We start from the raw sequence: 23343 nt of genomic DNA on the forward strand, positions 1-23343 counted from the left end.
TGGCAGGGAATCCCTGGCACGGTTCCCACATTGTTTTGTTTTTATCAAAGCTTACACTTACGATTTTTTCCGCTTGAAAAGACCCGCACAGGTGCTAACTGTCTGTCAATGGCCACTCTAAGCTGAATGTGCCTGCCCTCGTCAGATCGCAAATGCAAAGCAGCTTGAGGCTGGGCAAGTACCAGCATGGGAGACTGGCTGGGAATCCCTGGTGCCATTGACGTTTCTTTTTTTTTCATCAAAGCTTACCCTTACGATTCTATTCCTCTTGAAAAGGCCCGCAGAGTTGCTCACTATCTGTCAATGGCCACTCTAAGCTGAATGTGCCAGCTCTCGTCAGATCGCAAATGCTAAGCAGCTTGAGGCTGGGCAAGTACCAGCATGGGACACTGGCTGGGAATCCCTGGTACCGCTGACGTGCTTTTTGTTTTTATCAAAGCTTACCCTTACGATTTTTTTCCGCTTGAAAAGACCCGCACTGGTGCTAACGATCTGTCAATGGTCACTCTAAGCTGAATGTGCCTGCCCTCGTCAGATCGCAAATGCAAAGCAGCTTGAGGCTGGGCAAGTACCAGCATGGGAGACTGGCTGGGAATCCCTGGTACCGTTGACGTGCTTTTTGTTTTTATCAAAGCTTACCCTTACGATTTTTTTCCGCTTGAAAAGACCCGCACTGGTGCTAACTATCTGTCAACGGTCACTCTAAGCTGAATGTGCCTGCCCTCGTCAGATCGCAAATGCAAAGCAGCTTGAGGCTGGGCAAGTACAGCATGGGAGACTGGCTGGGAATCCCTGGTACCGTTGACGTGCTTTTTGTTTTTATCAAAGCTTACCCTTACGATTTTTTTCCGCTTGAAAAGACCCGCACTGGTGCTAACTATCTGTCAACGGTCACTCTAAGCTGAATGTGCCTGCCCTCGTCAGATCGCTAATGCAAAGCAGCTTGAGGCTGGGCAAGTACCAGCATGGGAGACTGGCTGGGAATCCCTGGTACCGTTAACGTGCTTTTTGTTTTTATCAAAGCTTACCCTTACGATTTTTTGCCGCTTGAAAAGACCCAAATTTGTGCTACAGACCTATCTGTCAATTACTTCTTTATTCTGAATGGGCCTGCCCTCGTCAGATCGCAAATGCTGAGCTACTTGAGGCTGGGCAAGTACCAGCATGGGAGACTGGCTGGGAATTCCTGGTACCGTTGACATGCTTTTTAGTTTTCATCAAAGCTTTGTATTACGATTCTCTTCCTCTTGAAAAAACTTGCGGAGTTGCTAACAATCCATCAATGGCCGCACTAAGCTCAATGTTCCTGCCTTCGTCAGATCACAAATGCAAAGTAGCTTGAGGCTGGGCAAGTATCAGCTTGGTAGACTGGCAGGGAATCCCTGGCACGGTTCCCACATTGTTTTGTTTTTATCAAAGCTTACACTTACGATTTTTTCCGCTTGAAAAGACCCGCACAGGTGCTAACTGTCTGTCAATGGCCACTCTAAGCTGAATGTGCCTGCCCTCGTCAGATCGCAAATGCAAAGCAGCTTGAGGCTGGGCAAGTACCAGCATGGGAGACTGGCTGGGAATCCCTGGTGCCATTGACGTTTCTTTTTTTTTCATCAAAGCTTACCCTTACGATTCTATTCCTCTTGAAAAGGCCCGCAGAGTTGCTCACTATCTGTCAATGGCCACTCTAAGCTGAATGTGCCTGCTCTCGTCAGATCGCAAATGCTAAGCATCTTGAGGCTGGGCAAGTACCGGCATGGGAGACTGTCTGGGAATCCCTGGTACCGTTGACGTGCTTTTTGTTTTTATCAAAGCTTACCCTTACGATTTTTTTCCGCTTGAAAAGACCCGCACTGGTGCTAATTATCTGTCAACGGTCACTCTAAGCTGAATGTGCCTGCCCTCTTCAGATCGCAAATGCAAAGCAGCTTGAGGCTGGGCAAGTACCAGCATGGGAGACTGGCTGGGAATCCCTGGTACCGTTGACGTGCTTTTTGTTTTTATCAAAGCTTACCCTTACGATTTTTTTCCGCTTGAAAAGACCCGCACTGGTGCTAACTATCTGTCAACGGTCACTCTAAGCTGAATGTTCCTGCCCTCGTCAGATCGCAAATGCAAAGCAGCTTGAGGCTGGGCAAGTACCAGCATGGGAGACTGGCTGGGAATCCCTGGTACCGTTGACGTGCTTTTTGTTTTTATCAAAGCTTACCCTTACGATTTTTTTCCGCTTGAAAAGACCCGCACTGGTGCTAACTATCTGTCAACGGTCACTCTAAGCTGAATGTGCCTGCCCTCGTCAGATCGCAAATGCAAAGCAGCTTGAGGCTGGGCAAGTACCAGCATGGGAGACTCGCTGGGAATCCCTGGTACCGTTGACATGCTTTTTAGTTTTCATCAAAGCTTTGTATTACGATTCTCTTCCTCTTGAAAAAACTTGCGGAGTTGCTAACAATCCATCAATGGCCGCACTAAGCTCAATGTTCCTGCCTTCGTCAGATCACAAATGCAAAGTAGCTTGAGGCTGGGCAAGTATCAGCTTGGTAGACTGGCAGGGAATCCCTGGCACGGTTCCCACATTGTTTTGTTTTTATCAAAGCTTACACTTACGATTTTTTCCGCTTGAAAAGACCCGCACAGGTGCTAACTGTCTGTCAATGGCCACTCTAAGCTGAATGTGCCTCCCCTCGTCAGATCGCAAATGCAAAGCAGCTTGAGGCTGGGCAAGTACCAGCATGGGAGACTGGCTGGGAATCCCTGGTGCCATTGACGTTTCTTTTTTTTTCATCAAAGCTTACCCTTACGATTCTATTCCTCTTGAAAAGGCCCGCAGAGTTGCTCATTATCTGTCAATGGCCACTCTAAGCTGAATGTGCCTGCTCTCGTCAGATCGCAAATGCTAAGCAGCTTGAGGCTGGGCAAGTACCAGCATGGGAGACTGGCTGGGAATCCCTGGTACCGCTAACGTGCTTTTTGTTTTTATCAAAGCTTACCCTTACGATTTTTTTCCGCTTGAAAAGACCCGCACTGGTGCTAACTATCTGTCAACGGTCACTCTAAGCTGAATGTGCCTGCCCTCTTCAGATCGCAAATGCAAAGCAGCTTGAGGCTGGGCAAGTACCAGCATGGGAGACTGGCTGGGAATCCCTGGTACCGTTGACGTGCTTTTTGTTTTTATCAAAGCTTACCCTTACGATTTTTTTCCGCTTGAAAAGACCCGCACTGGTGCTAACTATCTGTCAACGGTCACTCTAAGCTGAATGTGCCTTCCCTCGTCAGATCGCAAATGCAAAGCAGCTTGAGGCTGGGCAAGTACCAGCATGGGAGACTGGCTGGGAATCCCTGGAACCGTTAACGTGCTTTTTGTTTTTATCAAAGCTTACCCTTACGATTTTTTTCCGCTTGAAAAGACCCGCACTGGTGCTAACTATCTGTCAACGGTCACTCTAAGCTGAATGTGCCTGCCCTCGTCAGATCGCAAATGCAAAGCAGCTTGAGGCTGGGCAAGTACCAGCATGGGAGACTGGCTGGGAATCCCTGGTACCGTTAACGTGCTTTTTGTTTTTATCAAAGCTTACCCTTACGATTTTTTGCCGCTTGAAAAGACCCAAATTTGTGCTACAGACCTATCTGTCAATTACTTCTTTATGATGAATGGGCCTGCCCTCGTCAGATCGCAAATGCTGAGCTACTTGAGGCTGGGCAAGTACCAGCATGGGAGACTGGCTGGGAATTCCTGGTACCGTTGACATGCTTTTTAGTTTTCATCAAAGCTTTGTATTACGATTCTCTTCCTCTTGAAAAAACTTGCGGAGTTGCTAACAATCCATCAATGGCCGCACTAAGCTCAATGTTCCTGCCTTCGTCAGATCACAAATGCAAAGTAGCTGGAGGCTGGGCAAGTATCAGCTTGGTAGACTGTCAGGGAATCCCTGGCACGGTTCCCACATTGTTTTGTTTTTATCAAAGCTTACACTTACGATTTTTTCCGCTTGAAAAGACCCGCACAGGTGCTAACTGTCTGTTAATGGCCACTCTAAGCTGAATGTGCCTGCCCTCGTCAGATCGCAAATGCAAAGCAGCTTGAGGCTGGGCAAGTACCAGCATGGGAGACTGGCTGGGAATCCCTGGTGCCATTGACGTTTCTTTTTTTTTCATCAAAGCTTACCCTTACGATTCTATTCCTCTTGAAAAGGCCCGCAGAGTTGCTCACTATCTGTCAATGGCCACTCTAAGCTGAATGTGCCTGCTCTCGTCAGATCGCAAATGCTAAGCAGCTTGAGGCTGGGCAAGTACCAGCATGGGAGACTGGCTGGGAATCCCTGGTACCGTTGACGTGCTTTTTGTTTTTATCAAAGCTTACCCTTACGATTTTTTTCCGCTTGAAAAGACCCGCACTGGTGCTAACTATCTGTCAACGGTCACTCTAAGCTGAATGTGCCTGCCCTCTTCAGATCGCAAATGCAAAGCAGCTTGAGGCTGGGCAAGTACCAGCATGGGAAACTGGCTGGGAATCCCTGGTACCGTTGACGTGCTTTTTGTTTTTATCAAAGCTTACCCTTACGATTTTTTTCCGCTTGAAAAGACCCGCACTGGTGCTAACTATCTGTCAACGGTCACTCTAAGCTGAATGTGCCTGCCCTCGTCAGATCGCAATTGCAAAGCAGCTTGAGGCTGGGCAAGTACCAGCATGGGAGACTGGCTGGGAATCCCTGGTACCGTTGACGTGCTTTTTGTTTTTATCAAAGCTTACCCTTACGATTTTTTTCCGCTTGAAAAGACCCGCACTGGTGCTAACGATCTGTCAACGGTCACTCTAAGCTGAAGACCCAAATTTGTGCTACAGACCTATCTGTCAATTACTTCTTTATGCTGAATGGGCCTGCCCTCGTCAGATCGCAAATGCTGAGCTACTTGAGGCTGGGCAAGTACCAGCATGGGAGACTGGCTGGGAATTCCTGGTACCGTTGACATGCTTTTTAGTTTTCATCAAAGCTTTGTATTACGATTCTCTTCCTCTTGAAAAAACTTGCGGAGTTGCTAACAATCCATCAATGGCCGCACTAAGCTCAATGTTCCTGCCTTCGTCAGATCACAAATGCAAAGTAGCTTGAGGCTGGGCAAGTATCAGCTTGGTAGACTGGCAGGGAATACCTGGCACGGTTCCCACATTGTTTTGTTTTTATCAAAGCTTACACTTACGATTTTTTCCGCTTGAAAAGACCCGCACAGGTGCTAACTGTCTGTCAATGGCCACTCTAAGCTGAATGTGCCTGCCCTCGTCAGATCGCAAATGCAAAGCAGCTTGAGGCTGGGCAAGTACCAGCATGGGAGACTGGCTGGGAATCCCTGGTGCCATTGACGTTTCTTTTTTTTTCATCAAAGCTTACCCTTACGATTCTATTCCTCTTGAAAAGGCCCGCAGAGTTGCTCACTATCTGTCAATGGCCACTCTAAGCTGAATGTGCCTGCTCTCGTCAGATCGCAAATGCTAAGCAGCTTGAGGCTGGGCAAGTACCAGCATGGGAGACTGGCTGGGAATCCCTGGTACCGTTGACGTGCTTTTTGTTTTTATCAAAGCTTACCCTTACGATTTTTTTCCGCTTGAAAAGACCCGCACTGGTGCTAACTATCTGTCAACGGTCACTCTAAGCTGAATGTGCCTGCCCTCTTCAGATCGCAAATGCAAAGCAGCTTGAGGCTGGGCAAGTACCAGCATGGGAAACTGGCTGGGAATCCCTGGTACCGTTGACGTGCTTTTTGTTTTTATCAAAGCTTACTCTTACGATTTTTTTCCGCTTGAAAAGACCCGCACTGGTGCTAACTATCTGTCAACGGTCACTCTAAGCTGAATGTGCCTGCCCTCGTCAGATCGCAATTGCAAAGCAGCTTGAGGCTGGGCAAGTACCAGCATGGGAGACTGGCTGGGAATCCCTGGTACCGTTGACGTGCTTTTTGTTTTTATCAAAGCTTACCCTTACGATTTTTTTCCGCTTGAAAAGACCCGCACTGGTGCTAACGATCTGTCAACGGTCACTCTAAGCTGAAGACCCAAATTTGTGCTACAGACCTATCTGTCAATTACTTCTTTATGCTGAATGGGCCTGCCCTCGTCAGATCGCAAATGCTGAGCTACTTGAGGCTGGGCAAGTACCAGCATGGGAGACTGGCTGGGAATTCCTGGTACCGTTGACATGCTTTTTAGTTTTCATCAAAGCTTTGTATTACGATTCTCTTCCTCTTGAAAAAACTTGCGGAGTTATTATTTATTATTATTATTATTATACATTTTTATAGCGCCATTTATTCCATGGCGCTTTACATGTGAATACGGGGCAAATATAGACAAATACATTAAACATGAGCAGATAACAAGGCACACGAGTACATAAGGAGGGAGGACCCTGCCCGCGAGGGCTCACAGTCTGCAGGGGGTGGGTGAGGATACACTAGGAGAGGGAAGAGCTGGCTGTACGGCTGTTCAGTAGGTTGAGGATCACTGCAGGCTGTAGGCTTGTCGGAAGAGATGAGTCTTCAGGTTCTTTTTGAATGTTTCTATGGTAGGCGCAAGTCTGATGTGTTGGGGTAGAGAGTTCCAGAGTATGGGGGAAGCACGGGAGAAGTCTTGGATGCGGTTATGGGAAGAAGAGATGAGAGGGGAGTAGAGAAGGAGGTCTTGGGAGGATCGGAGGTCGCGTGTAGGTAGGTACCGGGAGACCATGTCACAGATGTATGGAGGAGACAGGTTGTGGATGGCTTTGTATGTCAGTGTGAGGGTTTTGAACTGGAGTCTCTGGGCGATAGGAAGCCAGTGAAGGGCTTGACACAGGGGAGAGGCTGGGGAATAGCGGGGGGACAGGTGGATTAGTCGGGCAGCAGAGTGTAGGATGGATTGGAGCGGTGCCAGAGTGCTAGAGGGGAGTCCAGAGAGTAGGAGGTTGCAGTAGTCGAGGCGGGAGATGATAAGGGCATGCACTAGCGTTTTTGCAGTGTTGCGGTCAAGGAAAGCACGGATCCGGGAAATATTTTTGAGTTTGAGACGACAGGAGGAGGCAAGGGCTTGGATATGTGGCTTGAAAGAGAGGGCAGAGTCGAGGATCACCCCGAGGCACCGGGCGTGTGGGACTGGGGATAGTGAGCAGCCATTGACATTGATGGATAGGTCTGGTGGAGGGGTAGAGTGAGATGGGGGAAAGATGATGAATTCTGTTTTGTCCATGTTCAGTTGTAGAAAGCGAGCAGAAAAGAAGGCTGAAATGGCAGACAGACAGTGCGGGATTTTGGTAAGCAAGGAGGAGAGGTCAGGTCCGGAGAGGTAGATCTGCGTGTCGTCAGCGTAGAGATGGTACTGCATACCGTGGGATTCTATGAGCTGTCCCAGGCCGAAAGTGTAGATGGAGAAGAGTAGGGGTCCTAGAACAGAGCCTTGAGGAACACCGACTGACAAGGGGCGAAGTGAGGAGGTGGTGTGGGGGAGGGAGACACTGAATGTTCGGTCTGTCAGATATGACGAGATCCAGGAAAGGGCCAAGTCTGTGATGCCAAGGGATGGGAGGATTTGTAGCAAAAGGGAGTGATCTACAGTGTCAAAGGCAGAAGACAAGTCCAGGAGAAGGAGGACAGAGTAGTGTCGCTTGCTCCTGGCAGTTAGTAGGTCATTGGTGACTTTAGTTAGGGCAGTTTCAGTTGAGTGATGGGAACGGAAGCCTGATTGTAACCGATCAAAGAGGGAGCAGGAGGAGAAGTGGGAGGACAGTTCAAGATGGACGTGTTGCTCCAGCAATTTGGAGGCATAAGGGAGAAGAGATATCGGGCGATAGCTAGACACAGAGGATGGGTCGAGGGAGGGCTTTTTGAGGATGGGTGTGATCTTGGCATGCTTGAAGGATGAGGGAAAGACACCTGTTGTGAGTGAGAGGTTGAAGAGGTGCTTTAGGGTTGGGATGAAGACCGTGGAAAGGTTAGGGATGAGGTGGGATGGGAGCGGGTCAAGCGTGCAGGTGGTGAGGTGTGATCTTGACAGGAGGGTGGAGAGCTGATCTTCTGTCATGGTGGAGAAGCTGGTTTTGGAGGAGCAGGGTTGAGCAGCTAAGAGGGGCAGTGGGCGCTGTGGGCCAAAGCTTTCTCTGATCGTATCGATCTTCTGTTTAAAGAAAGAGGCGAAGTCATCAGCAGAAATGAGGGGGGAGGGAGGAGGTGCGGGGGGACGGAGTAGAGAATTGAAAGTGTTGAAAAGCTGTTTAGGGTTGTGGGACAGGGAGGATATGAGGGATGAGAAGTAAGTTTGTTTTGCGGCAGTGAGCGCAGACTTGAAGCTGGCGAGGGACTGCTTGTATGCAGCGAAGTGGTCGGCAGAGTGGGATCGCTTCCATCTCCGCTCAGCAATCCTGGAAGCCCGTCTCAATTCTTTGGTCAGGCTGGTCAGCCAGGGCTGCCTGTTAATTGTACGAGTTTTACTATGCATGAGTGGGGCGGCCGAATCGAGTGTTGTTGTTATTGTGGTGTTATAAAAAGTGGCAGCAGCATCTGTGTCATGAAGGGAAGCTATGTCTGTGAGAGGGAGAAGGGACTCAGAGAGTGATTGTAAGTTGAGATGTTTGAGATTTCTGCGAGGGTGAGTGAGTTTGTAGAGTGGGGGTTGCACACTAGGAGAGGAGAGGGACGAGAATGTCAGTAGGTTGTGGTCAGACAGGGGGAGGGGTGTGTTAGTGAGGTTAGTAAGGGAGCAGAGGCGGGTGAAGATGAGGTCCAGCGTGTGGCCATCTTTGTGAGTGGCCTCAGAGGACCATTGAGTGAGGCCAAAGGAGGCAGTCAGTGATAAAAGTTTAGAGGTAGCTGAGGTGAAAGTGTCAATGGGGACATTGAAATCACCCATGATGATAGTGGGGATGTCAACAGAGAGGAAATGAAGTAGCCAGGTGGTGAAGTGGTCGAGAAAGGTGGAGATGGCTAGTTCTGGGGGGCGGTAGATGACAGCCAGCTGGAGGTTGGAGGGGGAATAGATGCGGACAGAGTGCACCTCAAACGAGGGAAGAGTAGCGGAGGGTGGTAGCGGGATTGGAGTAAAGGAGCAGGTGTCGGACAGGAGCAAGCCAACTCCTCCACCGCGTTTGTTGCTGGGGCGAGGGGTGTGAGAGAGGTGGAATCCGCCATAGGAGAGCGCAGCTGGAGAGGCCGAGTCAGAGGGGGTGAGCCAGGTTTCAGTGAGGCCGAGGAAGGAGAGTTTGTTGGTGATGAAGAGGTCATGGATAAATGGCAGTTTGTTGCAGATGGAGCGTGCGTTCCATAGTGCTCCAAGTAGGGGGAGCTGGGGAGTGGGGGCTGGATGAATGGTTATGAGGTTGTCGTGGTTGGGAAAACGTGCGGAGGATCGTGGCAGGGGGTTAGAAACGAGTGTGGGGATGAATTGGGGAGGGCCGGGATTTGGGGATATGTCACCAGCAATGAGGAGTAACAGACAGATCATTAGAAGGTGGGAGCAGGATAGGACATGATGTGGCCGTGTGTGTCTGGAGAAAAAGGATTGTATGTGGAGGAACAGTTCTGAGGGGAAGGTGAGATGGCTGGGGAGTATGGAGGAAGAAATGACTAGTTCCTTACTAGGAGGAGGGATTGCAGGAGATTGTAAGAAGGAAAGTAGTATGGGGGTGAAAGAGAAAAGAAACCGAAACATTGTAGTGGTCAGTAGTCTGTTACCTTCCAGTCAATTCCAGTCCAATTCAGTCTAATTCAGAATCATAATTAAAAAGATGTAATTTAAAAGATGATTTGCAGCAGACTGAGTCTATAGCAGACTCCTGCATGTGAATATATCCCCAGTTAAGGGCAATCAGGTGTGAATGAGGGGGTGGCTGGGTATGGGAGACCAGATGTAGAGAGTTAAGCAAAGGTCATAAAGTGAGGGAGGGGTAAGACTGACCACTCAAAGAGATGCCAGGATCACACAATGAGATACATCAAAACAGGTCATGGAAAACAAGCTGATAGGTAAGAAAGCATACTAAAAGGATTATATGTGCTGCACCAAGACACTCAGATCCTGGGGAAGCATAGAAAAGCCAGTGCAATATACAGAGATATTCTGGAGCCAGGGAGAGCTGGGTAAAGTCAGTGCATACCATGGAAAATCAATGCAGTATACAGAGATATTCTGGAGCCAGGGAGAGCTGGGTAAAGTCAGTGCATACCATGGAAAATCAATGCAGTATACAGAGATATTCTGGAGCCAGGGAGAGCTGGGTAAAGTCAGTGCATACCATGGAAAATCAATGCAGTATACAGAGATATTCTGGAGCCAGGGAGAGCTGGGTAAAGTCAGTGCATACCATGGAAAATCAATGCAGTATACAGAGATATTCTGGAGCCAGGGAGAGCTGGGTAAAGTCAGTGCATACCTGTGGGAAGAGGAGAACAGCTCGATTAGATGGTGCAGATGATGATAATATTGTAGTAGTGATGAGTAGCCAAATGCATTCTAGAATTCAGTCTAATTCAGAATCATAATTAAAAAGATGTAATTTAAAAGATGGAAGTTGCTAACAATCCATCAATGGCCGCACTAAGCTCAATGTTCCTGCCTTCGTCAGATCACAAATGCAAAGTAGCTTGAGGCTGGGCAAGTATCAGCTTGGTAGACTGGCAGGGAATACCTGGCACGGTTCCCACATTGTTTTGTTTTTATCAAAGCTTACACTTACGATTTTTTCCGCTTGAAAAGACCCGCACAGGTGCTAACTGTCTGTCAATGGCCACTCTAAGCTGAATGTGCCTGCCCTCGTCAGATCGCAAATGCAAAGCAGCTTGAGGCTGGGCAAGTACCAGCATGGGAGACTGGCTGGGAATCCCTGGTGCCATTGACGTTTCTTTTTTTTTCATCAAAGCTTACCCTTACGATTCTATTCCTCTTGAAAAGGCCCGCAGAGTTGCTCACTATCTGTCAATGGCCACTCTAAGCTGAATGTGCCTGCTCTCGTCAGATCGCAAATGCTAAGCAGCTTGAGGCTGGGCAAGTACCAGCATGGGAGACTGGCTGGGAATCCCTGGTACCGTTGACGTGCTTTTTGTTTTTATCAAAGCTTACCCTTACGATTTTTTTCCGCTTGAAAAGACCCGCACTGGTGCTAACTATCTGTCAACGGTCACTCTAAGCTGAATGTGCCTGCCCTCTTCAGATCGCAAATGCTTAGCAGCTTGAGGCTGGGCAAGTACCAGCATGGGAGACTGGCTGGGAATCCCTGGTACCGTTGACGTGCTTTTTGTTTTTATTAAAGCTTACCCTTACGATTTTTTTCCGCTTGAAAAGACCCGCACTGGTGCTAACTATCTGTCAACGGTCACTCTAAGCTGAATGTGCCTGCCCTCGTCAGATCGCAAATGCAAAGCAGCTTGAGGCTGGGCAAGTACCAGCATGGGAGACTGGCTGGGAATCCCTGGTACCGTTGACGTGCTTTTTGTTTTTATCAAAGCTTACCCTTACGATTTTTTTCCGCTTGAAAAGACCCGCACTGGTGCTAACTATCTGTCAACGGTCACTCTAAGCTGAATGTGCCTGCCCTCGTCAGATCGCAAATGCAAAGCAGCTTGAGGCTGGGCAAGTACCAGCATGGGAGACTGGCTGGGAATCCCTGGTACCGTTGACGTGCTTTTTGTTTTTATCAAAGCTTACCCTTACGATTTTTTTCCGCTTGAAAAGACCCGCACTGGTGCTAAGTATCTGTCAACGGTCACTCTAAGCTGAATGTGCCTGCCATCGTCAGATCGCAAATGCAAAGCAGCTTGAGGCTGGGCAAGTACCAGCATGGGAGACTGGCTGGGAATCCCTGGTACCGTTAACGTGCTTTTTGTTTTTATCAAAGCTTACCCTTACGATTTTTTGCCGCTTGAAAAGACCCAAATTTGTGCTACAGACCTATCTGTCAATTACTTCTTTATGCTGAATGGGCCTGCCCTCGTCAGATCGCAAATGCTGAGCTACTTGAGGCTGGGCAAGTACCAGCATGGGAGACTGGCTGGGAATTCCTGGTACCGTTGACATGCTTTTTAGTTTTCATCAAAGCTTTGTATTACGATTCTCTTCCTCTTGAAAAAACTTGCGGAGTTGCTAACAATCCATCAATGGCCGCACTAAGCTCAATGTTCCTGCCTTCGTCAGATCACAAATGCAAAGTAGCTTGAGGCTGGGCAAGTATCAGCTTGGTAGACTGGCAGGGAATCCCTGGCACGGTTCCCACATTGTTTTGTTTTTATCAAAGCTTACACTTACGATTTTTTCCGCTTGAAAAGACCCGCACAGGTGCTAACTGTCTGTTAATGGCCACTCTAAGCTGAATGTGCCTGCCCTCGTCAGATCGCAAATGCAAAGCAGCTTGAGGCTGGGCAAGTACCAGCATGGGAGACTGGCTGGGAATCCCTGGTGCCATTGACGTTTCTTTTTTTTTCATCAAAGCTTACCCTTACGATTCTATTCCTCTTGAAAAGGCCCGCAGAGTTGCTCACTATCTGTCAATGGCCACTCTAAGCTGAATGTGCCTGCTCTCGTCAGATTGCAAATGCTAAGCAGCTTGAGGCTGGGCAAGTACCAGCATGGGAGACTGGCTGGGAATCCCTGGTACCGTTGACGTGCTTTTTGTTTTTATCAAAGCTTACCCTTACGATTTTTTTCCGCTTGAAAAGACCCGCACTGGTGCTAACTATCTGTCAACGGTCACTCTAAGCTGAATGTGCCTGCCCTCTTCAGATCGCAAATGCAAAGCAGCTTGAGGCTGGGCAAGTACCAGCATGGGAGACTGGCTGGGAATCCCTGGTACCGTTGACGTGCTTTTTGTTTTTATCAAAGCTTACCCTTACGATTTTTTTCCGCTTGAAAAGACCCGCACTGGTGCTAACTATCTGTCAACGGTCACTCTAAGCTGAATGTGCCTGCCCTCTTCAGATCGCAAATGCTTAGCAGCTTGAGGCTGGGCAAGTACCAGCATGGGAGACTGGCTGGGAATCCCTGGTACCGCTGACGTGCTTTTTGTTTTTATCAAAGCTTACCCTTACGATTTTTTTCCGCTTGAAAAGACCCGCACTGGTGCTAATGATCTGTCAACGGTCACTCTAAGCTGAATCTGCCTGCCCTCGTCAGATCGCAAATGCAAAGCAGCTTGAGGCTGGGCAAGTACCAGCATGGGAGACTGGCTGGGAATCCCTGGTACCGTTGACGTGCTTTTTGTTTTAATCAAAGCTTACCCTTACGATTTTTTTCCGCTTGAAAAGACCCGCACTGGTGCTAACTATCTGTCAACGGTCACTCTAAGCTGAATGTGCCTGCCCTCGTCAGATCGCAAATGCAAAGCAGCTTGAGGCTGGGCAAGTACCAGCATGGGAGACTGGCTGGGAATCCCTGGTACCGTTGACGTGCTTTTTGTTTTTATCAAAGCTTACCCTTACGATTTTTTTCCGCTTGAAAAGACCCGCACTGGTGCTAACTATCTGTCAACGGTCACTCTAAGCTGAATGTGCCTGCCCTCGTCAGATCGCAAATGCAAAGCAGCTTGAGGCTGGGCAAGTACCAGCATGGGAGACTGGCTGGGAATCCCTGGTACCGTTAACGTGCTTTTTGTTTTTATCAAAGCTTACCCTTACGATTTTTTGCCGCTTGAAAAGACCCAAATTTGTGCTACAGACCTATCTGTCAATTACTTCTTTATTCTGAATGGGCCTGCCCTCGTCAAATCGCAAATGCTGAGCTACTTGAGGCTGGGCAAGTACCAGCATGGGAGACTGGCTGGGAATTCCTGGTACCGTTGACATGCTTTTTAGTTTTCATCAAAGCTTTGTATTACGATTCTCTTCCTCTTGAAAAAACTTGCGGAGTTGCTAACAATCCATCAATGGCCGCACTAAGCTCAATGTTCCTGCCTTCGTCAGATCACAAATGCAAAGTAGCTTGAGGCTGGGCAAGTATCAGCTTGGTAGACTGGCAGGGAATCCCTGGCACGGTTCCCACATTGTTTTGTTTTTATCAAAGCTTACACTTACGATTTTTTCCGCTTGAAAAGACCCGCACAGGTGCTAACTGTCTGTCAATGGCCACTCTAAGCTGAATGTGCCTGCCCTCGTCAGATCGCAAATTTAAAGCAGCTTGAGGCTGGGCAAGTACCAGCATGGGAGACTGGCTGGGAATCCCTGGTGCCATTGACGTTTCTTTTTTTTTCATCAAAGCTTACCCTTACGATTCTATTCCTCTTGAAAAGGCCCGCAGAGTTGCTCACTATCTGTCAATGGCCACTCTAAGCTGAATGTGCCTGCTCTCGTCAGATCGCAAATGCTAAGCAGCTTGAGGCTGGGCAAGTACCAGCATGGGAGACTGGCTGGGAATCCCTGGTACCGTTGACGTGCTTTTTGTTTTTATCAAAGCTTACCCTTACGATTTTTTTCCGCTTGAAAAGACCCGCACTGGTGCTAACGATCTGTCAATGGTCACTCTAAGCTGAATGTGCCTGCCCTCGTCAGATCGCAAATGCAAAGCAGCTTGAGGCTGGGCAAGTACCAGCATGGGAGACTGGCTGGGAATCCCTGGTACCGTTGACGTGCTTTTGGTTTTTATCAAAGCTTACCCTTACGATTTTTTTCCGCTTGAAAAGACCCGCACTGGTGCTAACTATCTGTCAACGGTCACTCTAAGCTGAATGTGCCTGCCCTCGTCAGATCGCAAATGCAAAGCAGCTTGAGGCTGGGCAAATACCAGCATGGGAGACTGGCTGGGAATCCCTGGTACCGTTGACATGCTTTTTAGTTTTCATCAAAGCTTTGTATTACGATTCTCTTCCTCTTGAAAAAACTTGCGGAGTTGCTAACAATCCATCAATGGCCGCACTGAGCTCAATGTTCCTGCCTTCGTCAGATCACAAATGCAAAGTAGCTTGAGGCTGGGCAAGTATCAGCTTGGTAGACTGGCAGGGAATCCCTGGCACGGTTCCCACATTGTTTTGTTTTTATCAAAGCTTACACTTACGATTTTTTCCGCTTGAAAAGACCCGCACAGGTGCTAACTGTCTGTCAATGGCCACTCTAAGCTGAATGTGCCTGCCCTCGTCAGATCGCAAATGCAAAGCAGCTTGAGGCTGGGCAAGTACCAGCATGGGAGACTGGCTGGGAATCCCTGGTGCCATTGACGTTTCTTTTTTTTTCATCAAAGCTTACCCTTACGATTCTATTCCTCTTGAAAAGGCCCGCAGAGTTGCTCACTATCTGTCAATGGCCACTCTAAGCTGAATGTGCCAGCTCTCGTCAGATCGCAAATGCTAAGCAGCTTGAGGCTGGGCAAGTACCAGCATGGGACACTGGCTGGGAATCCCTGGTACCGCTGACGTGCTTTTTGTTTTTATCAAAGCTTACCCTTACGATTTTTTTCCGCTTGAAAAGACCCGCACTGGTGCTAACGATCTGTCAATGGTCACTCTAAGCTGAATGTGCCTGCCCTCGTCAGATCGCAAATGCAAAGCAGCTTGAGGCTGGGCAAGTACCAGCATGGGAGACTGGCTGGGAATCCCTGGTACCGTTGACGTGCTTTTTGTTTTTATCAAAGCTTACCCTTACGATTTTTTTCCGCTTGAAAAGACCCGCACTGGTGCTAACTATCTGTCAACGGTCACTCTAAGCTGAATGTGCCTGCCCTCGTCAGATCGCAAATGCAAAGCAGCTTGAGGCTGGGCAAGTACAGCATGGGAGACTGGCTGGGAATCCCTGGTACCGTTGACGTGCTTTTTGTTTTTATCAAAGCTTACCCTTACGATTTTTTTCCGCTTGAAAAGACCCGCACTGGTGCTAACTATCTGTCAACGGTCACTCTAAGCTGAATGTGCCTGCCCTCGTCAGATCGCTAATGCAAAGCAGCTTGAGGCTGGGCAAGTACCAGCATGGGAGACTGGCTGGGAATCCCTGGTACCGTTAACGTGCTTTTTGTTTTTATCAAAGCTTACCCTTACGATTTTTTGCCGCTTGAAAAGACCCAAATTTGTGCTACAGACCTATCTGTCAATTACTTCTTTATTCTGAATGGGCCTGCCCTCGTCAGATCGCAAATGCTGAGCTACTTGAGGCTGGGCAAGTACCAGCATGGGAGACTGGCTGGGAATTCCTGGTACCGTTGACATGCTTTTTAGTTTTCATCAAAGCTTTGTATTACGATTCTCTTCCTCTTGAAAAAACTTGCGGAGTTGCTAACAATCCATCAATGGCCGCACTAAGCTCAATGTTCCTGCCTTCGTCAGATCACAAATGCAAAGTAGCTTGAGGCTGGGCAAGTATCAGCTTGGTAGACTGGCAGGGAATCCCTGGCACGGTTCCCACATTGTTTTGTTTTTATCAAAGCTTACACTTACGATTTTTTCCGCTTGAAAAGACCCGCACAGGTGCTAACTGTCTGTCAATGGCCACTCTAAGCTGAATGTGCCTGCCCTCGTCAGATCGCAAATGCAAAGCAGCTTGAGGCTGGGCAAGTACCAGCATGGGAGACTGGCTGGGAATCCCTGGTGCCATTGACGTTTCTTTTTTTTTCATCAAAGCTTACCCTTACGATTCTATTCCTCTTGAAAAGGCCCGCAGAGTTGCTCACTATCTGTCAATGGCCACTCTAAGCTGAATGTGCCTGCTCTCGTCAGATCGCAAATGCTAAGCAGCTTGAGGCTGGGCAAGTACCGGCATGGGAGACTGTCTGGGAATCCCTGGTACCGTTGACGTGCTTTTTGTTTTTATCAAAGCTTACCCTTACGATTTTTTTCCGCTTGAAAAGACCCGCACTGGTGCTAATTATCTGTCAACGGTCACTCTAAGCTGAATGTGCCTGCCCTCTTCAGATCGCAAATGCAAAGCAGCTTGAGGCTGGGCAAGTACCAGCATGGGAGACTGGCTGGGAATCCCTGGTACCGTTGACGTGCTTTTTGTTTTTATCAAAGCTTACCCTTACGATTTTTTTCCGCTTGAAAAGACCCGCACTGGTGCTAACTATCTGTCAACGGTCACTCTAAGCTGAATGTTCCTGCCCTCGTCAGATCGCAAATGCAAAGCAGCTTGAGGCTGGGCAAGTACCAGCATGGGAGACTGGCTGGGAATCCCTGGTACCGTTGACGTGCTTTTTGTTTTTATCAAAGCTTACCCTTACGATTTTTTTCCGCTTGAAAAGACCCGCACTGGTGCTAACTATCTGTCAACGGTCACTCTAAGCTGAATGTGCCTGCCCTCGTCAGATCGCAAATGCAAAGCAGCTTGAGGCTGGGCAAGTACCAGCATGGGAGACTGGCTGGGAATCCCTGGTACCGTTGACATGCTTTTTAGTTTTCATCAAAGCTTTGTATTACGATTCTCTTCCTCTTGAAAAAACTTGCGGAGTTGCTAACAATCCATCAATGGCCGCACTAAGCTCAATGTTCCTGCCTTCGTCAGATCACAAATGCAAAGTAGCTTGAGGCTGGGCAAGTATCAGCTTGGTAGACTGGCAGGGAATCCCTGGCACGGTTCCCACATTGTTTTGTTTTTATCAAAGCTTACACTTACGATTTTTTCCGCTTGAAAAGACCCGCACAGGTGCTAACTGTCTGTCAATGGCCACTCTAAGCTGAATGTGCCTCCCCTCGTCAGATCGCAAATGCAAAGCAGCTTGAGGCTGGGCAAGTACCAGCATGGGAGACTGGCTGGGAATCCCTGGTGCCATTGACGTTTCTTTTTTTTTCATCAAAGCTTACCCTTACGATTCTATTCCTCTTGAAAAGGCCCGCAGAGTTGCTCACTATCTGTCAATGGCCACTCTAAGCTGAATGTGCCTGCTCTCGTCAGATCGCAAATGCTAAGCAGCTTGAGGCTGGGCAAGTACCAGCATGGGAGACTGGCTGGGAATCCCTGGTACCGTTGACGTGCTTTTTGTTTTTATCAAAGCTTACCCTTACGATTTTTTTCCGCTTGAAAAGACCCGCACTGGTGCTAACTATCTGTCAACGGTCACTCTAAGCTGAATGTGCCTGCCCTCGTCAGATCGCAAATGCAAAGCAGCTTGAGGCTGGGCAAATACCAGCATGGGAGACTGGCTGGGAATCCCTGGTACCGTTGACATGCTTTTTAGTTTTCATCAAAGCTTTGTATTACGATTCTCTTCCTCTTGAAAAAACTTGCGGAGTTGCTAACAATCCATCAATGGCCGCACTGAGCTCAATGTTCCTGCCTTCGTCAGATCACAAATGCAAAGTAGCTTGAGGCTGGGCAAGTATCAGCTTGGTAGACTGGCAGGGAATCCCTGGCACGGTTCCCACATTGTTTTGTTTTTATCAAAGCTTACACTTACGATTTTTTCCGCTTGAAAAGACCCGCACAGGTGCTAACTGTCTGTCAATGGCCACTCTAAGCTGAATGTGCCTGCCCTCGTCAGATCGCAAATGCAAAGCAGCTTGAGGCTGGGCAAGTACCAGCATGGGAGACTGGCTGGGAATCCCTGGTGCCATTGACGTTTCTTTTTTTTTCATCAAAGCTTACCCTTACGATTCTATTCCTCTTGAAAAGGCCCGCAGAGTTGCTCACTATCTGTCAATGGCCACTCTAAGCTGAATGTGCCAGCTCTCGTCAGATCGCAAATGCTAAGCAGCTTGAGGCTGGGCAAGTACCAGCATGGGACACTGGCTGGGAATCCCTGGTACCGCTGACGTGCTTTTTGTTTTTATCAAAGCTTACCCTTACGATTTTTTTCCGCTTGAAAAGACCCGCACTGGTGCTAACGATCTGTCAATGGTCACTCTAAGCTGAATGTGCCTGCCCTCGTCAGATCGCAAATGCAAAGCAGCTTGAGGCTGGGCAAGTACCAGCATGGGAGACTGTCTGGGAATCCCTGGTACCGTTGACGTGCTTTTTGTTTTTATCAAAGCTTACCCTTACGATTTTTTTCCGCTTGAAAAGACCCGCACTGGTGCTAACTATCTGTCAACGGTCACTCTAAGCTGAATGTGCCTGCCCTCGTCAGATCGCAAATGCAAAGCAGCTTGAGGCTGGGCAAGTACAGCATGGGAGACTGGCTGGGAATCCCTGGTACCGTTGACGTGCTTTTTGTTTTTATCAAAGCTTACCCTTACGATTTTTTTCCGCTTGAAAAGACCCGCACTGGTGCTAACTATCTGTCAACGGTCACTCTAAGCTGAATGTGCCTGCCCTCGTCAGATCGCTAATGCAAAGCAGCTTGAGGCTGGGCAAGTACCAGCATGGGAGACTGGCTGGGAATCCCTGGTACCGTTAACGTGCTTTTTGTTTTTATCAAAGCTTACCCTTACGATTTTTTGCCGCTTGAAAAGACCCAAATTTGTGCTACAGACCTATCTGTCAATTACTTCTTTATTCTGAATGGGCCTGCCCTCGTCAGATCGCAAATGCTGAGCTACTTGAGGCTGGGCAAGTACCAGCATGGGAGACTGGCTGGGAATTCCTGGTACCGTTGACATGCTTTTTAGTTTTCATCAAAGCTTTGTATTACGATTCTCTTCCTCTTGAAAAAACTTGCGGAGTTGCTAACAATCCATCAATGGCCGCACTAAGCTCAATGTTCCTGCCTTCGTCAGATCACAAATGCAAAGTAGCTTGAGGCTGGGCAAGTATCAGCTTGGTAGACTGGCAGGGAATCCCTGGCACGGTTCCCACATTGTTTTGTTTTTATCAAAGCTTACACTTACGATTTTTTCCGCTTGAAAAGACCCGCACAGGTGCTAACTGTCTGTCAATGGCCACTCTAAGCTGAATGTGCCTGCCCTCGTCAGATCGCAAATGCAAAGCAGCTTGAGGCTGGGCAAGTACCAGCATGGGAGACTGGCTGGGAATCCCTGGTGCCATTGACGTTTCTTTTTTTTTCATCAAAGCTTACCCTTACGATTCTATTCCTCTTGAAAAGGCCCGCAGAGTTGCTCACTATCTGTCAATGGCCACTCTAAGCTGAATGTGCCTGCTCTCGTCAGATCGCAAATGCTAAGCAGCTTGAGGCTGGGCAAGTACCGGCATGGGAGACTGTCTGGGAATCCCTGGTACCGTTGACGTGCTTTTTGTTTTTATCAAAGCTTACCCTTACGATTTTTTTCCGCTTGAAAAGACCCGCACTGGTGCTAATTATCTGTCAACGGTCACTCTAAGCTGAATGTGCCTGCCCTCTTCAGATCGCAAATGCAAAGCAGCTTGAGGCTGGGCAAGTACCAGCATGGGAGACTGGCTGGGAATCCCTGGTACCGTTGACGTGCTTTTTGTTTTTATCAAAGCTTACCCTTACGATTTTTTTCCGCTTGAAAAGACCCGCACTGGTGCTAACTATCTGTCAACGGTCACTCTAAGCTGAATGTTCCTGCCCTCGTCAGATCGCAAATGCAAAGCAGCTTGAGGCTGGGCAAGTACCAGCATGGGAGACTGGCTGGGAATCCCTGGTACCGTTGACGTGCTTTTTGTTTTTATCAAAGCTTACCCTTACGATTTTTTTCCGCTTGAAAAGACCCGCACTGGTGCTAACTATCTGTCAACGGTCACTCTAAGCTGAATGTGCCTGCCCTCGTCAGATCGCAAATGCAAAGCAGCTTGAGGCTGGGCAAGTACCAGCATGGGAGACTGGCTGGGAATCCCTGGTACCGTTGACATGCTTTTTAGTTTTCATCAAAGCTTTGTATTACGATTCTCTTCCTCTTGAAAAAACTTGCGGAGTTGCTAACAATCCATCAATGGCCGCACTAAGCTCAATGTTCCTGCCTTCGTCAGATCACAAATGCAAAGTAGCTTGAGGCTGGGCAAGTATCAGCTTGGTAGACTGGCAGGGAATCCCTGGCACGGTTCCCACATTGTTTTGTTTTTATCAAAGCTTACACTTACGATTTTTTCCGCTTGAAAAGACCCGCACAGGTGCTAACTGTCTGTCAATGGCCACTCTAAGCTGAATGTGCCTCCCCTCGTCAGATCGCAAATGCAAAGCAGCTTGAGGCTGGGCAAGTACCAGCATGGGAGACTGGCTGGGAATCCCTGGTGCCATTGACGTTTCTTTTTTTTTCATCAAAGCTTACCCTTACGATTCTATTCCTCTTGAAAAGGCCCGCAGAGTTGCTCACTATCTGTCAATGGCCACTCTAAGCTGAATGTGCCTGCTCTCGTCAGATCGCAAATGCTAAGCAGCTTGAGGCTGGGCAAGTACCAGCATGGGAGACTGGCTGGGAATCCCTGGTACCGCTAACGTGCTTTTTGTTTTTATCAAAGCTTACCCTTACGATTTTTTTCCGCTTGAAAAGACCCGCACTGGTGCTAACGATCTGTCAATGGTCACTCTAAGCTGAATGTGCCTGCCCTCGTCAGATCGCAAATGCAAAGCAGCTTGAGGCTGGGCAAGTACCAGCATGGGAGACTGGCTGGGAATCCCTGGTACCGTTGACGTGCTTCTTGTTTTTATCAAAGCTTACCCTTACGATTTTTTTCCGCTTGAAAAGACCCGCACTGGTGCTAACTATCTGTCAACGGTCACTCTAAGCTGAATGTGCCTGCCCTCGTCAGATCGCAATTGCAAAGCAGCTTGAGGCTGGGCAAGTACCAGCATGGGAGACTGGCTGGGAATCCCTGGTACCGTTGACGTGCTTTTTGTTTTTATCAAAGCTTACCCTTATGATTTTTTTCCGCTTGAAAAGACCCGCACTGGTGCTAACTATCTGTCAACGGTCACTCTAAGCTGAATGTGCCTGCCCTCGTCAGATCGCAAATGCAAAGCAGCTTGAGGCTGGGCAAGTACCAGCATGGGAGACTGGCTGGGAATCCCTGGTACCGTTGACGTGCTTTTTGTTTTTATCAAAGCTTACCCTTACGATTTTTTTCCGCTTGAAAAGACCCGCACTGGTGCTAACTATCTGTCAACGGTCACTCTAAGCTGAATGTGCCTGCCCTCGTCAGATCGCAAATGCAAAGCAGCTTGAGGCTGGGCAAGTACCAGCATGGGAGACTGGCTGGGAATCCCTGGTACCGTTGACATGCTTTTTAGTTTTCATCAAAGCTTTGTATTACGATTCTCTTCCTCTTGAAAAAACTTGCGGAGTTGCTAACAATCCATCAATGGCCGCACTAAGCTCAATGTTCCTGCCTTCGTCAGATCACAAATGCAAAGTAGCTTGAGGCTGGGCAAGTATCAGCTTGGTAGACTGGCAGGGAATCCCTGGCACGGTTCCCACATTGTTTTGTTTTTATCAAAGCTTACACTTACGATTTTTTCCGCTTGAAAAGACCCGCACAGGTGCTAACTGTCTGTCAATGGCCACTCTAAGCTGAATGTGCCTGCCCTCGTCAGATCGCAAATGCAAAGCAGCTTGAGGCTGGGCAAGTACCAGCATGGGAGACTGGCTGGGAATCCCTGGTGCCATTGACGTTTCTTTTTTTTTCATCAAAGCTTACCCTTACGATTCTATTCCTCTTGAAAAGGCCCGCAGAGTTGCTCACTATCTGTCAATGGCCACTCTAAGCTGAATGTGCCTGCTCTCGTCAGATCGCAAATGCTAAGCAGCTTGAGGCTGGGCAAGTACCGGCATGGGAGACTGTCTGGGAATCCCTGGTACCGTTGACGTGCTTTTTGTTTTTATCAAAGCTTACCCTTACGATTTTTTTCCGCTTGAAAAGACCCGCACTGGTGCTAATTATCTGTCAACGGTCACTCTAAGCTGAATGTGCCTGCCCTCTTCAGATCGCAAATGCAAAGCAGCTTGAGGCTGGGCAAGTACCAGCATGGGAGACTGGCTGGGAATCCCTGGTACCGTTGACGTGCTTTTTGTTTTTATCAAAGCTTACCCTTACGATTTTTTTCCGCTTGAAAAGACCCGCACTGGTGCTAACTATCTGTCAACGGTCACTCTAAGCTGAATGTTCCTGCCCTCGTCAGATCGCAAATGCAAAGCAGCTTGAGGCTGGGCAAGTACCAGCATGGGAGACTGGCTGGGAATCCCTGGTACCGTTGACGTGCTTTTTGTTTTTATCAAAGCTTACCCTTACGATTTTTTTCCGCTTGAAAAGACCCGCACTGGTGCTAACTATCTGTCAACGGTCACTCTAAGCTGAATGTGCCTGCCCTCGTCAGATCGCAAATGCAAAGCAGCTTGAGGCTGGGCAAGTACCAGCATGGGAGACTGGCTGGGAATCCCTGGTACCGTTGACATGCTTTTTAGTTTTCATCAAAGCTTTGTATTACGATTCTCTTCCTCTTGAAAAAACTTGCGGAGTTGCTAACAATCCATCAATGGCCGCACTAAGCTCAATGTTCCTGCCTTCGTCAGATCACAAATGCAAAGTAGCTTGAGGCTGGGCAAGTATCAGCTTGGTAGACTGGCAGGGAATCCCTGG

General features: G+C 48.4%; 46 pseudogenes; all 46 read left to right on the forward strand.

The window, feature by feature from the left end:
• Nucleotides 1-104: 104 nt before the first annotated feature.
• LOC138658995 (5S ribosomal RNA) lies at nt 105-223 on the forward strand (annotated as a pseudogene).
• Nucleotides 224-494: 271 nt separating this feature from the next.
• Nucleotides 495-613, forward strand: LOC138659367 (5S ribosomal RNA; annotated as a pseudogene).
• Nucleotides 614-1473: 860 nt separating this feature from the next.
• Nucleotides 1474-1592, forward strand: LOC138658996 (5S ribosomal RNA; annotated as a pseudogene).
• Nucleotides 1593-1668: 76 nt separating this feature from the next.
• Nucleotides 1669-1787, forward strand: LOC138659921 (5S ribosomal RNA; annotated as a pseudogene).
• Nucleotides 1788-1863: 76 nt separating this feature from the next.
• On the forward strand, nt 1864-1982 carry LOC138659482 (5S ribosomal RNA; annotated as a pseudogene).
• Nucleotides 1983-2058: 76 nt separating this feature from the next.
• LOC138658716 (5S ribosomal RNA) lies at nt 2059-2177 on the forward strand (annotated as a pseudogene).
• Nucleotides 2178-2253: 76 nt separating this feature from the next.
• On the forward strand, nt 2254-2372 carry LOC138659892 (5S ribosomal RNA; annotated as a pseudogene).
• A 662-nt stretch (nt 2373-3034) lies between these two features.
• Nucleotides 3035-3153, forward strand: LOC138659483 (5S ribosomal RNA; annotated as a pseudogene).
• A 1056-nt stretch (nt 3154-4209) lies between these two features.
• LOC138659524 (5S ribosomal RNA) lies at nt 4210-4328 on the forward strand (annotated as a pseudogene).
• A 271-nt stretch (nt 4329-4599) lies between these two features.
• On the forward strand, nt 4600-4718 carry LOC138659626 (5S ribosomal RNA; annotated as a pseudogene).
• Nucleotides 4719-5236: 518 nt separating this feature from the next.
• On the forward strand, nt 5237-5355 carry LOC138658997 (5S ribosomal RNA; annotated as a pseudogene).
• Nucleotides 5356-5431: 76 nt separating this feature from the next.
• On the forward strand, nt 5432-5550 carry LOC138659536 (5S ribosomal RNA; annotated as a pseudogene).
• Nucleotides 5551-5821: 271 nt separating this feature from the next.
• On the forward strand, nt 5822-5940 carry LOC138659627 (5S ribosomal RNA; annotated as a pseudogene).
• Nucleotides 5941-10731: 4791 nt separating this feature from the next.
• LOC138658998 (5S ribosomal RNA) lies at nt 10732-10850 on the forward strand (annotated as a pseudogene).
• Nucleotides 10851-10926: 76 nt separating this feature from the next.
• On the forward strand, nt 10927-11045 carry LOC138659547 (5S ribosomal RNA; annotated as a pseudogene).
• A 271-nt stretch (nt 11046-11316) lies between these two features.
• On the forward strand, nt 11317-11435 carry LOC138658652 (5S ribosomal RNA; annotated as a pseudogene).
• A 76-nt stretch (nt 11436-11511) lies between these two features.
• Nucleotides 11512-11630, forward strand: LOC138658653 (5S ribosomal RNA; annotated as a pseudogene).
• Nucleotides 11631-12491: 861 nt separating this feature from the next.
• LOC138658757 (5S ribosomal RNA) lies at nt 12492-12610 on the forward strand (annotated as a pseudogene).
• Nucleotides 12611-12686: 76 nt separating this feature from the next.
• Nucleotides 12687-12805, forward strand: LOC138659484 (5S ribosomal RNA; annotated as a pseudogene).
• Nucleotides 12806-13271: 466 nt separating this feature from the next.
• Nucleotides 13272-13390, forward strand: LOC138658655 (5S ribosomal RNA; annotated as a pseudogene).
• An 861-nt stretch (nt 13391-14251) lies between these two features.
• On the forward strand, nt 14252-14370 carry LOC138659559 (5S ribosomal RNA; annotated as a pseudogene).
• Nucleotides 14371-14446: 76 nt separating this feature from the next.
• LOC138659368 (5S ribosomal RNA) lies at nt 14447-14565 on the forward strand (annotated as a pseudogene).
• Nucleotides 14566-15032: 467 nt separating this feature from the next.
• Nucleotides 15033-15151, forward strand: LOC138658999 (5S ribosomal RNA; annotated as a pseudogene).
• A 271-nt stretch (nt 15152-15422) lies between these two features.
• LOC138659369 (5S ribosomal RNA) lies at nt 15423-15541 on the forward strand (annotated as a pseudogene).
• An 860-nt stretch (nt 15542-16401) lies between these two features.
• LOC138659001 (5S ribosomal RNA) lies at nt 16402-16520 on the forward strand (annotated as a pseudogene).
• Nucleotides 16521-16596: 76 nt separating this feature from the next.
• On the forward strand, nt 16597-16715 carry LOC138659688 (5S ribosomal RNA; annotated as a pseudogene).
• Nucleotides 16716-16791: 76 nt separating this feature from the next.
• On the forward strand, nt 16792-16910 carry LOC138659485 (5S ribosomal RNA; annotated as a pseudogene).
• Nucleotides 16911-16986: 76 nt separating this feature from the next.
• LOC138658717 (5S ribosomal RNA) lies at nt 16987-17105 on the forward strand (annotated as a pseudogene).
• Nucleotides 17106-17181: 76 nt separating this feature from the next.
• Nucleotides 17182-17300, forward strand: LOC138659881 (5S ribosomal RNA; annotated as a pseudogene).
• Nucleotides 17301-17767: 467 nt separating this feature from the next.
• Nucleotides 17768-17886, forward strand: LOC138659570 (5S ribosomal RNA; annotated as a pseudogene).
• Nucleotides 17887-18353: 467 nt separating this feature from the next.
• On the forward strand, nt 18354-18472 carry LOC138659003 (5S ribosomal RNA; annotated as a pseudogene).
• A 271-nt stretch (nt 18473-18743) lies between these two features.
• Nucleotides 18744-18862, forward strand: LOC138658684 (5S ribosomal RNA; annotated as a pseudogene).
• An 860-nt stretch (nt 18863-19722) lies between these two features.
• Nucleotides 19723-19841, forward strand: LOC138659004 (5S ribosomal RNA; annotated as a pseudogene).
• Nucleotides 19842-19917: 76 nt separating this feature from the next.
• LOC138659699 (5S ribosomal RNA) lies at nt 19918-20036 on the forward strand (annotated as a pseudogene).
• A 76-nt stretch (nt 20037-20112) lies between these two features.
• On the forward strand, nt 20113-20231 carry LOC138659486 (5S ribosomal RNA; annotated as a pseudogene).
• A 76-nt stretch (nt 20232-20307) lies between these two features.
• Nucleotides 20308-20426, forward strand: LOC138658719 (5S ribosomal RNA; annotated as a pseudogene).
• A 76-nt stretch (nt 20427-20502) lies between these two features.
• Nucleotides 20503-20621, forward strand: LOC138659882 (5S ribosomal RNA; annotated as a pseudogene).
• Nucleotides 20622-21283: 662 nt separating this feature from the next.
• Nucleotides 21284-21402, forward strand: LOC138659370 (5S ribosomal RNA; annotated as a pseudogene).
• Nucleotides 21403-21478: 76 nt separating this feature from the next.
• Nucleotides 21479-21597, forward strand: LOC138659628 (5S ribosomal RNA; annotated as a pseudogene).
• A 76-nt stretch (nt 21598-21673) lies between these two features.
• LOC138658656 (5S ribosomal RNA) lies at nt 21674-21792 on the forward strand (annotated as a pseudogene).
• A 76-nt stretch (nt 21793-21868) lies between these two features.
• On the forward strand, nt 21869-21987 carry LOC138659883 (5S ribosomal RNA; annotated as a pseudogene).
• A 272-nt stretch (nt 21988-22259) lies between these two features.
• LOC138659005 (5S ribosomal RNA) lies at nt 22260-22378 on the forward strand (annotated as a pseudogene).
• Nucleotides 22379-22454: 76 nt separating this feature from the next.
• LOC138659711 (5S ribosomal RNA) lies at nt 22455-22573 on the forward strand (annotated as a pseudogene).
• A 76-nt stretch (nt 22574-22649) lies between these two features.
• Nucleotides 22650-22768, forward strand: LOC138659487 (5S ribosomal RNA; annotated as a pseudogene).
• A 76-nt stretch (nt 22769-22844) lies between these two features.
• LOC138658720 (5S ribosomal RNA) lies at nt 22845-22963 on the forward strand (annotated as a pseudogene).
• Nucleotides 22964-23039: 76 nt separating this feature from the next.
• LOC138659884 (5S ribosomal RNA) lies at nt 23040-23158 on the forward strand (annotated as a pseudogene).
• The last annotated feature ends 185 nt before the right edge of the window (nt 23159-23343 follow it).

The sequence above is a fragment of the Ranitomeya imitator genome, chromosome 1 (genome assembly GCF_032444005.1).
Source record: "Ranitomeya imitator isolate aRanImi1 chromosome 1, aRanImi1.pri, whole genome shotgun sequence".
Taxonomy (NCBI): domain Eukaryota; kingdom Metazoa; phylum Chordata; class Amphibia; order Anura; family Dendrobatidae; genus Ranitomeya; species Ranitomeya imitator.